Source organism: Protopterus annectens, chromosome 12.part0, assembly GCF_019279795.1.
Source record: "Protopterus annectens isolate FY-2018-M chromosome 12.part0, PAN1.0, whole genome shotgun sequence".
Taxonomy (NCBI): domain Eukaryota; kingdom Metazoa; phylum Chordata; order Ceratodontiformes; family Protopteridae; genus Protopterus; species Protopterus annectens.
This window is the reverse complement of record NC_056746.1, coordinates 509953964-509969401: the sequence shown is the minus strand read 5'-3', so window position 1 is coordinate 509969401 and position 15438 is coordinate 509953964.

The following is a 15438-nucleotide window of genomic DNA, read 5'->3' as shown; positions in this document are numbered from 1 at the left end:
TCAGGAAAATATAGTGAGATTAGTTAAGTACTGTTTTTATGTATCTGTGTGAATCTACCCGTCTGTGTTGTTTTAATATTTCTTGTGACTGAAACTCTGGTGTTTATTGTAAATAGATATTCTGTATTTTCATGTTCTTTTATTATTTACTATTAAATATACTTAAACTTTTCATTTTGGTTGGTCCTTTAGAGAATAATTTAACATTTGAGAGTACTTATATCTATTTGGTGAAGCTGTGGCCACTCCTGAAAGCCTTACTGCATTGGCCAAACACTATAATTTCTATTAATATTAATTTCACTCAGTATAATTGGGTACCCTTGTGAGAGCCTTGGAGTAGATGGCTTTGGAGTGTCTGGTGGCAGTGTATTTACCTTATAGTTTGGGTAGAAGGCAGCATAGCTTGTAAATCTGTGCCAGACTTTCCCAGGTAGGTGTGTTTGTTTGTTTGTGTGTGTGTGTGTGTGTGTGTGTGTGTGTGTGTGTGTGTGTGTGTGTGTGTGTGTGTGTGAAATCAAATGTCAAATAGTGTGTGTGTTTCAGCTGCTTGGAGTAGGGACACAGAGCACTGGTTTCACAAAGAGAATGGTGGAGGACTTGGCTTGGACACTCGGCTAAGGACTCAACTCTACAGCTGTGCCAGGGAGGAGTCTTATTGGGGACCTGGAGACAGAGAGAGAGAAAAACCCAGACACTGGACTAAGATGTTCCCTGTGTGCTCTTAAGGGAAATTATGCTTGCTGCAGAGAGCTCTATCTGTAAATACTGCATGTATCTATTTTTGTTCCAAGTGAACATCTCTCTCCAGTGTCAGTGGTGAGGATTCAGGCTCCTTGATTACTGGCCCAGAGATGGGACATCATATATTGGTGGCAGTGGTGGGATATTAATTGAACTGTAGGCAGTTGTCACTAAAGGTGTGTCCTCTTAAACAGCCACAAGGTAAGCATACAGAGTTTCATTTTCACAACAGTACAACAGTTTTTTATTTATTTTTTGTTAGTTTAGTTAGGGAAAGCAGGCAGAGATATCAGCAGAGGATTATTGCAAACTGACAAAGAATCATTTTGCCAAGGTGTGTAAAGCCAAATGACTGATGCATGCCAACCTGATTAAAAAGGAAAGTATTTCAACCTTAGTTGCAGCTCAGACCAGCAACCAGGAGGATAACTAGTCTGGTGATAGGAAGTTGCAGCCCTCAGAAACAGGACAGTTCACCTTTTCCTTAGAGGACTTAAAAATCCATCTGTAGTTAAAGAGATTTGAACTGGAGGCTAAACATTGAGAATTAGAATCAGCAGAGAGACTGTGGCATTTGGAGGCTGAAGAAAATGAGAAGCAGCACTAACATGAGAGGGAGATGCTGACTCTTTGCCAGGGTCATGAGGTAATGGGAAGTAAGTAACTGAACCCCAAAATGGAATAAAGGTCAGTAAATTTCTTCCACAGTTTACAGATGGTGATAATTTTGATAGTTTTACTCATATATTTGAAAGAGTATGTAAACAGTATAATGTTGACCAAGGGCTCTGGGTATGGTTCCTGACCCTCTTACTCCATGGTAAAACTGTAACTGCTGTTTCTAAATTGTCAAATATTGATTGTTTAAACTCTGATAAAGTAAATAAATATTTAGTTGAATGTTTTAAAGTAACACCTGAAGCTTACAGAAAAAAAAAAGTTTCGTGAGCATAAACGCAAGGCAGATGAAAGTGTGTGTTATTATATTACTGAGTTAAGCACTTATTTTCATAGGTGGGTGAGTGGGTGTCAGGTCACCACTTTTGAAGGGCTGGCAGACATTTTTGGTGAGGGAACAAACCCTTAGAACTTTGCTTGAGGACATGACAGTCTGGTTGGCAGACAGACAGAGTAACTCTGCAGATGAGCTGGGGAAAAAGGGGGATCTCTACTTAGCAAGCAGGGCATCATTGCACAAGAAGGGGATACACAGTACTGCACATGGATATAAGGGAACCCATGGGGGGTAGCCTAAACAACCCCAACAGAGTCCACCAGTAACAGAGGAAAACACTAGTTCATGTACATGGCCAGGATCAAGGGTTAAATGTTTTAAATGTAACCAGTGGGGCCATGTATCATATAGATGTCCAGTGAGGCAAGGTGGGGAACAAAAGGTAGGGGAGCCAACAAGTGGGAATAATGGTATGCCAGTGGTAAGTTGTCTGGAGACAACAAGGGTACCAAACAATCACAAGAGTTTATATACTATCTTAGTGGATGGAAAACAGGCCACTGCTAAAAGAGAGCACAGCCTCTGACATAACCATTGTGAAGCCTGCAGTGGTTAAAGAGGAGCAGTAATTGCTTGGGCAGTCCACTCCAGTCAGAGCTTTAGGAGGGATCCCATTCCAAATGCCTTTGGCCAGGGTTCACCTTGACTAGGAGGGTGGAAGAGGAAGCAAGCAAGTAGGTGTGTTTGAGGATATCCCTGCAGATGTCTTGATAGGGAATGATTTTGATAATGCAGTACCTTGTGTGCATGCAGTTACATACATTCAGGCTTGGAGACAGGCATGTAGGTCTGGCAGCCTGGGGGTGACCTAGACAGACCCCACGGCTGAAGCCAGGGCTGGTGAGGCCACTATTTCAGGGAGGGAGCTACCCTGTAACAGTGAGCCTGAAAGTGAGCCACAGCTGCTGGTAGGTACTGATGTTCCCTTGACAGAGTAACTGCAAGGGCAGAGGTGAGTGGTAGTACCCAGGCTGACAGTCAGGCACTGCTGTCAAACTTTCTGTGGAAGAGGACCTGAGAAGAGTTACAAAGATAGAGTTGAGACAGGCACAGCTCTCAGATGCTACGCTAAGAGGCTTGAGGGAGGTAGCTATGGAGGTGCCTGATTCTCAAGCAAAAGAGGAGTCTGTGTATTGGAACAAAGGGTTACTGTATAGAGAGTGGGTCCCTAAGGGAGGCCTAGAGGGTGAGGTAATACAAAAGTTGGTAGTGCCTATAGCCTATCATCTGGCACTTCTGGCCATAGTATATGACATTTCTTTTGCATGTCATATGGGCATAAAGCGTACCAAAAAACATATTGTGCAGAACTTTTATTAGCTTGGGACTGCAAGGGATGTAACAGGGGTATTGCAGGACCTGTGAGCAGTACCAAAAAGTAGGCAAGTGCAGGAGACAAGGTCAAAGCTCCTTTGATGCCTTTGCTTGTGATTGAGGAGCTGTTTCAGAGGATAGCTATGGAAATTTTTAAGCCCTCTGAGTATGCCAAGTTCCACAGGGAAGAAGTGTATCCTGGTGGTAATAGAGTATGCTACTAGATACCCTGAAGCAGTGGCTCTGTCCTCCATCGAGACAAAGAAAGTGGCAAATGCTTTGTTAGGGAATTTGGCAGGGTAGGTTTCCTGAGAGAAATACTGGCTGTCAGAGGTGCCACCTTCATGTCAGACCTGCTGGCTTGTCTATGGGAGCGCTGTGGGGTAAAGCACCTAAAGACCACCCCCTACCATCTCCAGACTAATGGTCTTGTGGAGAGGTTAAACTCTGCACTAAAGACCATGCTACAGGCATCTGCAGAACAGTTTAAGAGAGAATGGGACAAATATCTTACCCATCTGCTGTTTGCATACACAGAGGTACCCCAGGAATCCACAGGTTTTGCACCCTTTGAGTTGCTGTATGGGCATAGGGTGAGGGGGCCTTTAATTTGATTTGTGATCCGTTGGAGAGTGAGTGTAAATCCCACAAGGAGTCTGTTGTTGTGTATATCCTAAACCTCAGGACAAGGCTTAGGGAGCTCATGGGCTTGGCCCAGGAGAGCCTGGCAGGAGCCCAACAGCAGGAAAAAGGTCTAGTATGACACGAATGCTCGAGCCCAAGAGTATGCTGTGGGACAGCAGGTTCTGGTTCTCTTTCCTGTCAGACACAATAAGCTGCAAGCAGCTTGGGAGGGACCCTTCAAAGAGGTAAGGAAGGTCAGTGATGTTAACTACATGGTAAAACTGCTAGGCAGGAGGCAGGAGCACAGATTGTACCATGTTAACATGATGAAGCCTTGCCATGATAGGGAGGCCCTGGTGCTCAGTATTTGCAGTAGGAGGCAGGAGGAGTCTGAGTGGGATCTATGGCTACATCGAACCAGCCAGCAAAATGCCAAGTTACTAAGGTGAAGCCTAGGGTTGCAGGCATATGATATGACAGTGCAGCACTGTAGTGGGGTTAGCAATGCCAATGCAGCTGGGCTGTCAAGACAGGGTATGGGATAATGTATTCCCAGACAGGCCCAATCCTCTCAAGTAACGGTTCTCGAGGGGCACTTGAAAAACTAGCTTGAGTCTTCAAAGGGGATAGAGATGTAAAGATGTGAGGTATTGCCAGCTATGCCAAGAGAAGTAGGGCAGTGGATGTGTAACATATGCCAGCACAGCTAGCTGGAATTTTGTAAAGAATTATATGTCACTTGTATATCAAATTGATTTGGCTTGGACACTTGGCTGAGGACTCAACTCTACAGCTGTGTCAGTGGGGAGTCTTATTAGGGACCTGGAGAGAGAGAGAGAGAGAGAGAGAGAGAGAAACCCAGACCCCACTGAGTGTGTTCCCTGTGCGCTCTTAAGGGAAATTGTGTATCTATTTTGGTTCCATGTGAACATCCCTCTCCAGTGTCAGTGGCCAGGATTCAGGCTCCTTGATTACTGGCCCAGAGGTGGGGCGTCACAAGTGATATCAGTGTATCTCCCTGGTTTTGTATTCCAAATGTATGTCTGACCATCTGACTCCCTCTAAATATAAGGACGAGAAGTTTGTTCAAGTGAATTTAATAAAGAATAACACAATTATACATGAAATTAATGTTGCAATTGTTAGCATATTCCACAAAACTTTTTAGCAGAAATATATAGTCTGTTCCAAGCTTTGCATATAACACTGTGGTTAAAGAGGTGCTGTTGACAGAACATTACAGATTACAGAGATATTCATAGAAATCTGGTGAAGAATCGAGTTATTCTTAATCATGCACAAAATAACTATTAATATCAATAAGCAGGTAGGTACAGCAGCATTTTCAACAATGTGTAAAAGGCACAATGAATATAATGAAAGCTTTCCCCTATGAAGAGTTGACCCCACACCACACCAAAGTGTATATGTATATGTGTATATGTAAATGTGTATATGTATATATATATATATATATATATATATATATGCTGTTTCTTTACAGATTGAGCTAACAGCCAGCAGACATTTCTTCTGAACAAACTAATAACTGTTTGTGTGTATATCCATATTCCTGCAGATAATGGATGAATACAGTAACATCAGACACATAAATGCTATAGGTCATCATGATCAACACAAATAACTATTAATACATATTACAACTGAAAAGATATGTGTTGCCAGCCGGACAGACATTCTTCTTGTGTTAATCAAATGAGACTGTAACAAGAATGTTCACTTTTTTAAGAGGAATGTACTGACAAAGTTATTTATGAGTTATTATTCACACATACACAGGTAGACTAGGTTATACTGTTGAAGTATTATGCATTACTAAGAAATGCAGTCATCAGTGGCCTAGGGACTATAGGCATCAGTGATACACAACTACAGTAGATGTGTGAAATTATGTCATTATACGTTGAAAAACAGATTTACATCTACAATGTGCAATATTATGTACATTATAAACATTACTGAATAAAAAACATGGGGATAGAAGCATACTTATATGGAGAACAGTCACTATGTCTTCTTAATTATTCAGATGAGCAAATTGTTAGAACAACTACTTAATGGTTTTAAAAGGCTTGTATCTGATATATTTGGGACACAATTATATCCCTAAATTCTGTAGGAATGCTCAGGTATACTCAGGATTGTGACACTTACTGTAGGCATCCACTGACTGTCGATGCACCTCGGCAGTCCTCCAACAAAGATACTGTGCATCCCTCTAATGCAGGTCATCTTAACAGTGGTAAATCTGCACTCTAGTCTGTTAGATCCCCATATGTCAATGCTTCCTTGCAATCCAGTTCCAAATGTCGATCATCATGAAGTTCTGTGGTCTGGCTGCCATGCGATGTTCCGCTCTAGGATAAATGGTCAGCAACTCTGTGGTCTTCTCCTTGGTCTAGTTGCGCTCCCAGACACATCAAAAGACTCCTGGAAGTAGCCATCTTAATAATGTTGATAATGTTGACAATCTAATGCAGAAAAACACAGTTCAGAAAATTGCTCATTGAATTCCCACTCAGTTCTCAGGTAGCAGTGATTTGATCTGTAAATGTATCAAAATCAATATTTAAAAGCGGTGCTTATGTCATGTTATCAGATCATTTGAAGATAACAGGCGCAGGCTACATATGGTCTCATTTAATGATACCTATTGGATACTTGCGTGGAGCACCTTCCCAGTACTCGAGCTATTGGTTTATGCTCCAACTTTTGAAAGCTTACACAAATGTGCACAAATGGTATTCTAAAACCTTGAATTTTAATGACCCTCATTAATTATTTATGGCGCAAATGGTACTTAAAAGATGTATGCATGTAGCTGCTCTAACCTTCAGTTATACCTGAGTCATAGGTAGCTGCAAAGGTAATTTGGCACCTGCTAGCATTGTTGTTTTGTGGAATATTAGCTCATTATAGACCTTTGTTAACATTACTCCTTATTAAATGTGTATTTCTTTAGAATGATGCATTTATGGAAAACGTGTGCTTTATGAAAAATGTTTGTGACTTACTGGAGTGATATGGGATTTATGTGTATGTATACAGGTGCTGACATCTGCATCAATAACATGCAATACTTTTCCATATGCAGTTGAACAGGCAGATAGAAATAACAGAACTGAACAGTACAGAAAGATGGATTAACAGATTTTTTTGTGTATCTTGTGGGTGATTCCATACACTTTGTGGTGTATGTAAGGAAAACTATGGATTCTGACATTATCCATATGTTGCTATGTAATATGTATTCCTTATGCTGTTAAGGATACTGTATTTATTCATTAAGGATTCTTAAAACAAGTTTTAGATTTACTGAGTCAATACAAAAAGGATCGCTACTACCTGTGACCTGTTTATCCACCCTGAAGCTTTCTGATGTTTTTCATAAGTTGTTTAATTGATCATTTACATATACTCTCTACTAATGTGGATGTCATTCACTGCTCAGTAATGATTGTGTTGATACAAGGTCATAACATGTCATATTACAAATTGCTTTACACTGGTTGTCTGTTTAGGCTGCAGTTGCATTACAGTTACAGCCATCACACCTTTCTGTTGCACATATGTTTGTATAGTATGTTAATGTACAAAGGATGCAGACTGGGTGGCTCCTGTGACATGATGCTGTTGTGTTTGGACCTCCATTATTTGGATATCCACTGTAAGGGGTTTGAATCCTACAGACAGCCTCTACAGATATCACAAGTTATCTTGCAATTCCAAGTGTTATGTATTTAGGCATTGCTTTATGGTTTTATATGACACAGGGACTATTTCATAGAATGGTGCATTGCACAGGATTGCATAGTGTTAATAGTGGCATAAGCTTCCACATACGCATCTCCATATGTGGGCCCCCACAGTGAATCTAAACATGTGCATATAACTGTCTTTCAGATGGAAAACAGACCTCGGGGAGAGAGTTTCTCCCCACAGTAGAACAGGATTATAATAGAAGCTCTGAGATAACATGGATGGAGTCTCCTTGGATACGCAGGAAATACAGTATGGAGGAATGAAGTCTGGACTGACCTCACCAACATGATTGATGCAGTGGGAGGTCATGATAAATTCCATGAGGCCTGTCGCCGAAGCTGCACTGACATGATTCTCTGTTCAGCCAGCAAGGTATGACAGTATGAGCGATCGAGGGATGCCACCAGTGGTGGCCCACCATTAACATGTGTGATGTCTGCATTCATTTTCACAGGTCCATCTACTTCTGCACAACAGAAGAAAATGCCATGTGAGCATCTCCACACACTGTTACTGTGACCACTACCTGTTATTGCCTCAGCCTCATGTCATGCCAATGCAGTTTATTGTCATATTGATATTTCCCTAACAATGTAAACTACAGGTACATCCTCAGGGGCATAAGCTGTGCAGGTGCACCTACAGACAAGGAGGTATGTCACCACAACATGTTCATAGGTCGCAGCAATGTGTAACAGACCTGTTTTGCATGAAATTAATGTTGCTGTTTTTCTGCACAGGGACATCAGGCAAACATGTACACTGTACATCACATGAGTATCAGCAGACCCTCTTACTGTGTTGTATATGTCATCATGTGACTGCTCCATTGCCTGCATACATGACTGTGTTGGCTTTGTCTTTACTTTATCACCGCAAGTTCCCCATTATGACAGACAAACTCACCACATCGGGTGGGTGTCACTGGTATGCTATTACCTCGCTTTCATACAAGTCATTGCTGTTATTCATGTTGTCCTCCATTAATACTGTGTCCTTCTAGCCATTCATAGGACAACATCTCATGCACGAACAACTGCTATGTGTATGTAATACCTACTGTATGTTTTAACGCTGTTGGAATGGTCCATGCTGGCAATGCTGTGATTAAGAATGCTATGTTTATAACTTTGTTTCCCTAAAACAGTTGCACTTCACACTCTCCTCCAGTGCCGTCTTACCATGAGGACTTGTCAGGTGTGTGTAATGCTTGTATTCCTCACATATGTCAGATATGTAACATAATTCTCAACTCCCTGTTATATAGATTTTGTGGCCCATACGCAGGCAATACCTCATGGTAAGTCATATTATCCGTAACATTGCAGTGAGCTATATGTGTCTTATGTCATTAATGATTTACAACATGTGATGTAAGTATATTCTCCCGACCTGTGTCATCTGTGTCTTCTTTTAGCACATCAACTATGTTTATCTTCCATTAGCCCATCCACTGATCCCAATGTGGAATCTGATGTATCTCAGTATGGTAGCATGGCCCCTGGCACACAGGACACTGACATGGTGATACAGTCCATCCCAGATGGTGACAGTCATGTGGATGCTGCTGTAGCTTCAGATGTGGAGGAAAACATTTCCAGCCATTCTGAAAATGAGGAGACATCATATGGTGGGCAGAATGAGGCCTGTGGACAACAGCCTCATGTTGAGTCTGCTACTGATGTTGGCAGTTCTCCACAACACATACTACATGCCTATGTCTACTGCCTGTCACAGTAGACATAGACATGTAGCTGGTGTACATGGTCATGTGTCAGATGGTATCCGTCTACTCCTACAGGGAAAGGAACATTCCCAGCAACATCATGGATCTAATATCTGTGCACTTGCCCGTGCTACAGATTGTATTGCACATCAGCTGTGTGTGCTGCATGAAGGACAGGAGTGCAGACATGGTGAGGTCATGGCATCATTGGTTGCCCAAAATAAAACTATGTTATCTGTGACATGGTCCATAGAATCCCTGGCTATGACAGTACTACAACAGTGCCATAGTACATGTAGGGTTCTATGTGCCTGACTGTGCTTAGCCGAAGGCCACATGGGAGAAGCAGGTCTTCTCTCAACAGGCCAAACCTTGGCTGTCAGGCATCAATGTCTATGCTGCAATGTGCACACACTTACAATTCTGGCCCATCTGATGTGGGCCCATCAGTCACGACCAGACAGTCAACTTGCACTCATGATTCTTCCCACAGTGTGTCTCCACGTGCTGGCATGAACCCATCAGCCTCCTCAGTGGAGCAACCTGGGCCAAGTGTTTCCATATGTGGTGGGGCAGACTGGACCACAGTGTGAGCCATCAACGCAGGCACCCTAGACTGCATTGGAGTAACATTGACAGTTTATCCACTCTGTACGGTAGTGTCAATCTCACCTGTGTTGATGATTGCTGTGCAGACCACTGACAATGTTATCTGTCTGTGTTTGTTGATAATTCTGATGCCACACGAGTCCAATATTTTTACTAACCATAATTAACTCCATTTATTACATTAGTTTATCCCTGCTTTACATTGATATACATTGCTTGTGATGCTGACAACAGTTCTGCATTATGTCTTGAGTTGTTTTCCTGTTTGCATCTTTTTATAGTAGATGGAGATCTTAACTTAGCCTCTGACATGAACAGGTCATACTGGAGAGATAGATAAGCCTCCCAGAAGCTGCCACTTCTCTGAGACAAGCTTCCAATTCATGTGAAACAGAGCACCTCCATGACCCTCTTCAAACGCAACCTAGATCAATGGATGGGCGACCGCAAATTCCCCCCTGGTGTGCAGCCCATGTCCCTCCTGGACATAGGAAGTTGGTATTAACTACCATAGGCCCTTACTTCTGCAAATGTCACTCACCTAACCACTGACATTCAGGGCAACACAGGATAAATATGGCTAGACTAGTAAGGGTTCTAGAGCCATTAGCTTACTAACCTTCTATGAGCCTACAAGCTTATGAAGCTATGTGTGTCCCTTGTTGTCTGCTGTACACACCAATATGAGTCTCTATACATACCTGTGTCTGTTGTGCCCTGAGTTGATGATCCCTTTTGGAATACATTTATATATGTCCATATGTTATATGTCATGATTTTCTTGTTATATCTGATGCTCAGTGTACACATTTAGTGAGTACTTGCCGTTAGATGCAATCTCTGCTGCTATGTTGGGGCAACACCTGAACATCAATGTTTAATCTGTGTACTTATGCATGTGTTGCTTGTTATAGCTCAAAGCTCTGTGTCAGATGCTGCCGTGTTGCCTCGGCTTGGACTTGTGGTTACACCCTCTGTTGTCCACGTCTGTGTCTTCTGCCCCCTGTTTCCTCCTGATCCTTCTCTTGTGGGATGTCATCTTCAGACATCTGCAATTCTTTGAGTAGTTCACCCACACCTGCAGCTGAAAGACTGCCTTGTGCTGTTATTAGTATATTGTGTAGCATGGTGCACACAGTTATCAAATATACTGCCTTCTCGGTGTGTATTGCAGTGCATCCCCGGATGTGTCCAGACATTTGAACTTACCTTCCTGTACACCAAACATATGCTCAATGCTATTTCGTATTGTTGCTTACGGTCTATTGTAGGCCTCCTCTTCAGGGTTTGATGGTTATCTGTATGGGTTTTAACAAAAAAAGCTACTGTCAGCCCAGCTATCTGGAATTTTGTAAATAATTATATGTCATTTGTGAAAATTAGTATGATTTATATAGAAGTGTGACAGAAGGAGCTACTGCCAGCACAGCTATCTGGAATTTTGTAAGTGGTTGTGTGTCATTTGTGAATAGCAACATGATTCATATTCCTGTGTTACAAATGTATTAGAACTGTATGTCATATTGTATAGACGTGTGCTGAAGAGATATTTTTATACATTATTGTAATTGTTTAGATGCATGTATTTTAAGAGATTACTTGCAAAACGTCAAAAGAATGGTTGAGGCTATGTTACTTTATAGCTGGGCCATAATCAGAAGATGTTAGCTCTCAGTTTCAGTGTAGACACAATGTCTAGAACTACAAGTTTTTTTTACACGTGGAGGAATGTAAATTATCTTACGACTTCCACCATTTACCAAAGATCTGAGGACTATGTGTTTTTCACAGGGAGATGCTAAATCCTGGCAGTTTCTAGCAATGGGTGTTTTCACCTGGGATAGTCAGATGACAAAAGTGATGCCTTCCTACAAGTATCCCAGCAGCAATATTTGAGATATTAACTTAAGAACTCTCAGAGGGAGAGAGAGACAGTGCATTTTGTATTTGTCTTTTGACCTGGCAGCATCAGCTGGAAAACCCACTCACCACATATGTCTTGCCTGGCCCTGTAAGTTAACTAGGGTACAGTAATTTCTCTTAGATACAGTTAGGAATATAGTAAAAATTAGTTTAGATGTTTTCTGTATTTATTTGAGAGTGTCCTGCAATGGTGTTTTAAATATATCCTGTGATGTTGAACTCTGAAGTTACTGTGATGATTTATTGAGTATTTTCCTGTTCTTTTATCATTCATTATTAAATATATTTAAACCTATCTTTGTGGCTGATATTTGTGAGACATATTTAAGCTCTCAGAGTACTTGCATATCTATTTGGTGACACTGTGCAGACCACTCCTAATAGCCTTGCTCTTGGTTAAACTAACATTTGGATTAATAGTAACATTACACAGTAAGATTGGACACCTTTTGCTAAGGGCCTTAAAGTAGCTGATTAAGGAGTGTCTGGTAGCAGTCCAAACTACCTTATAGTCTGGGCAGAATGGGGCATAGCTAGTAGACCTGTGCCAGCCTTTCTCAGGTGTGTGTGTGTGTGTGTGTGTGTGTGTGTGTGTGTGTGTGTGTGTGTGGGTGTGTCATTGTGTGTTTGTGTATAAATCAAAGTGTGTGTGTGTGTGTGTGTGTGTGTGTGTGTGTGTGTGTGTGTGTGTGTGTGTGTGTGTGTGTGTGTGTGTGTGTCAGCTACTTGGGCAGGGACACAAATCACTGGTTGGACAGAGAGGGTGCTGGAGGCCTTGGCTTGGTGACTCAGCTGAGATCTCAACTCTATAGCTGTGCCTGTGGGGAGTCTTATTGAGGATCTGGAGAAAGAGGTAGAAATCAGCCCCAGACTGATTGTGGTCTCTGTGTGCTCTTAAGGGAAATTGCACTTTACTGTATGTGTACTTATCCTCCCACTGTGTACGTCTCCCACTGTCGCCAGTGGTGAGGACTGAGGCTCCTTGATTACAGTGCCAGTGCTGGGGCATCACAGGGGTCATTAATCACGACTCAATTGGATAACCCCATTCACCTGTTGTGGGGAGTAAACACATATGTTGTCAGCATGGATATTGTTGAGAGGGTTGTCCTTATCTCACATCCTAGCTGTGTCCTTGTACGTACCCAGTAGTATTCCCTCAGGTATTTCACCTTGCTTGAAAGCGGCCCTCCGACGACTTTCCCTCCATATAGCCGCATCATGGACACATCTGGGGTGTGTTGCTATGATGTTTGTTATGCTGCCAACTGCTGTACACATGAACAGCAGTTCAGTGTTGGCCACCCCTTACTGTTGATGTATATGTCTGCTTCTGTAACATCAGTGTTCTCCTACTGAAAACACCGGGAAATTCTAGCAATAGTGTCAGAAAAAGAGAATCCCCCACAGGGAGAATCAGAAACTGAGCTCTCCTCTAACTGAATCAAAAATCTGTGGAAAAAATCTGTATCTGTCCTTGCATCTTCCTGTTCTGATTCATAATCTTGAATCTATTCAGGGAAAGAGGAATCACTCTTTCTTTCTTTCTTTCTTTCTTTCTTTATTTCTTTCTTTCTTTCTTTCTTTCACCAGATGATACTTTACAAGAAGGATCAATAACCTGAATTAAACCCTGAGCCAGACCCAATAAACTACTCCTATCCAAAGAAAATTGAGGAGGAGTAGATGCATGCTTTGTTTTCTGTTTCTTTTGAACAGGAAGAAATTGGCCCAGCTGTGTTACTGATGGCAGCAGCAGCTTCTTCATGGGTGTGCCCAGCATTCTGACACAGCAGGAAAAACTTCCCTGTTCCCTCCCCCAGGACTGACAACAGTGTCTCTCCCTTGCCCACTGAGGAGACCCCAGCAGCCACAGAGGTAGAGCAGAGGACATGGCTAATCCCTGGTCCATAGTGGCTGTAGGTACTACACCAGAGGGATCCTGGGTAAAAGATGAGTAGTCAAGAACAACAAATGACCACAGCAGAGTAACCCACCTGTGGCTGAGGCAAATTACTAACCTACTGTTATGGCAAAGGTTATTCGCTTAATTGTTTTATTTTTGTGGCTGGAAGAAGGACCGACCATTGGACCGGTAGTCTGTTCCATGGTCAAGCTGAAAATTATGCCTCTTTCCTGGCTTAGACATGCAGCAATTTCTGCTAAACACTAACAGTCAACAAAACACAGTAAAAACCACTTTAGGACACTATACCAGCCCCACAAAAGTAAAATAAACACACTTTTTCTACAGAAAAATGTTTTCAGTTACTTTAGACTACCTTTAAACTGACAGAAAAATGAGCTCTCCATTTAAAAGTGTGTTACAGTCTTGAGACAGTTCATTACATTACAACGCTCCTAGCTTTAAAATAACTTCCTTGAAGAGGAAAGTAATGAAACACCAACAAAATTAAGAAACTGGAAGTTCTTTTCCCTTAAATGGAACTTATCTTCCCAGCAAAGGAAAGCACAAGCCAACAGTCAATCCTCGAAAGCCCCAGAGGAGCGTACTTTTCGGCGGCAGTAAAACTCTAAAAGGTTTTACACCCAAACTTGTCTTTTAGTCAGCTCAGCTCAAGCTGCCTCATAGTTTGGGTGTGTGGCAGGTGCCCTGAAGCATTGGAAGCTGGCCAGCTGTTATATCCTAGGCAGGTTATAACTCATATAAGACAGTGATCAATATGATGATCATATTATGTTCTTCTACTGCCATTGTTTCCAGAATAATCTCCACCTTGTGAAACCATAAATTATATCAACTAGTTACTGAAATGTATGGAATTTTAACTATCAATGCAGCTGCAGTAAAATGTAATACCCTATGTGGCCCATCAGCTCAGTGAATTTGTTCCTGCCCCTGACATTGGAGTTCATAATTAAGCAATTTACACATTAATGTAAGGGACTGATCATAATTTAGGACTGGACCCAGGGTTACAAATGACTGTCCATGAATGGATACCTAGCCATTCAAGAAAGTCAAAGCTCCTTGGGGATATTACTTTTGAGAAATAGTAGTAATTCGATATTTCCTGATTGGGCTAGAGGAACAGCGGAGTACTAGTGCCCATGCTTTTGTATGTGCTTCACCATATGGTATATCAAGTGGCATGCAGAACTGATAAAAAAGGCACATATGGCTTCACCTTTGCTGCAGATTTGCACAGTCCTTTGGGTGACCAAAGCAGACGGTGTAATTCTTGTACTGGTATCTCTTTGATTCAGCAATACTGGCAGAATATGTATGTATGATAGAGGTTTTTTTGTGTGTGAATGGGTCAATACAGGTTAAAGAAGGATTGTCGGGAAGACAACATGCATGTTTCTACCTGAGTAAGGAGAAAAAAGTTATAGAGATTTCTTTACAATATAAAATGTAGAAGATAAACAGAGGAAAATAAAGACTAAAGTAAAATAAAAATTTGTACCTCCTGTGTAATGCTGCCATAGACTGATATTTTCAATTGCAGACTGCATTGTAACTTGTTTACTGCATTATGTACAAGTCCACATATCATAGCCTCCTAAAATAGAATAAACAGAATTATACTGTCTGTTTAATATATACATCTGAGAAAAGGAACTTTGTTAGCAGTTTACTTGCAATCTGTTAGCATTCAATATAACTCCTCTCACCTGATAAACTAGAAGGTAATATCATACATAATAATCACAGTTGCAAAAAACATTGATCATT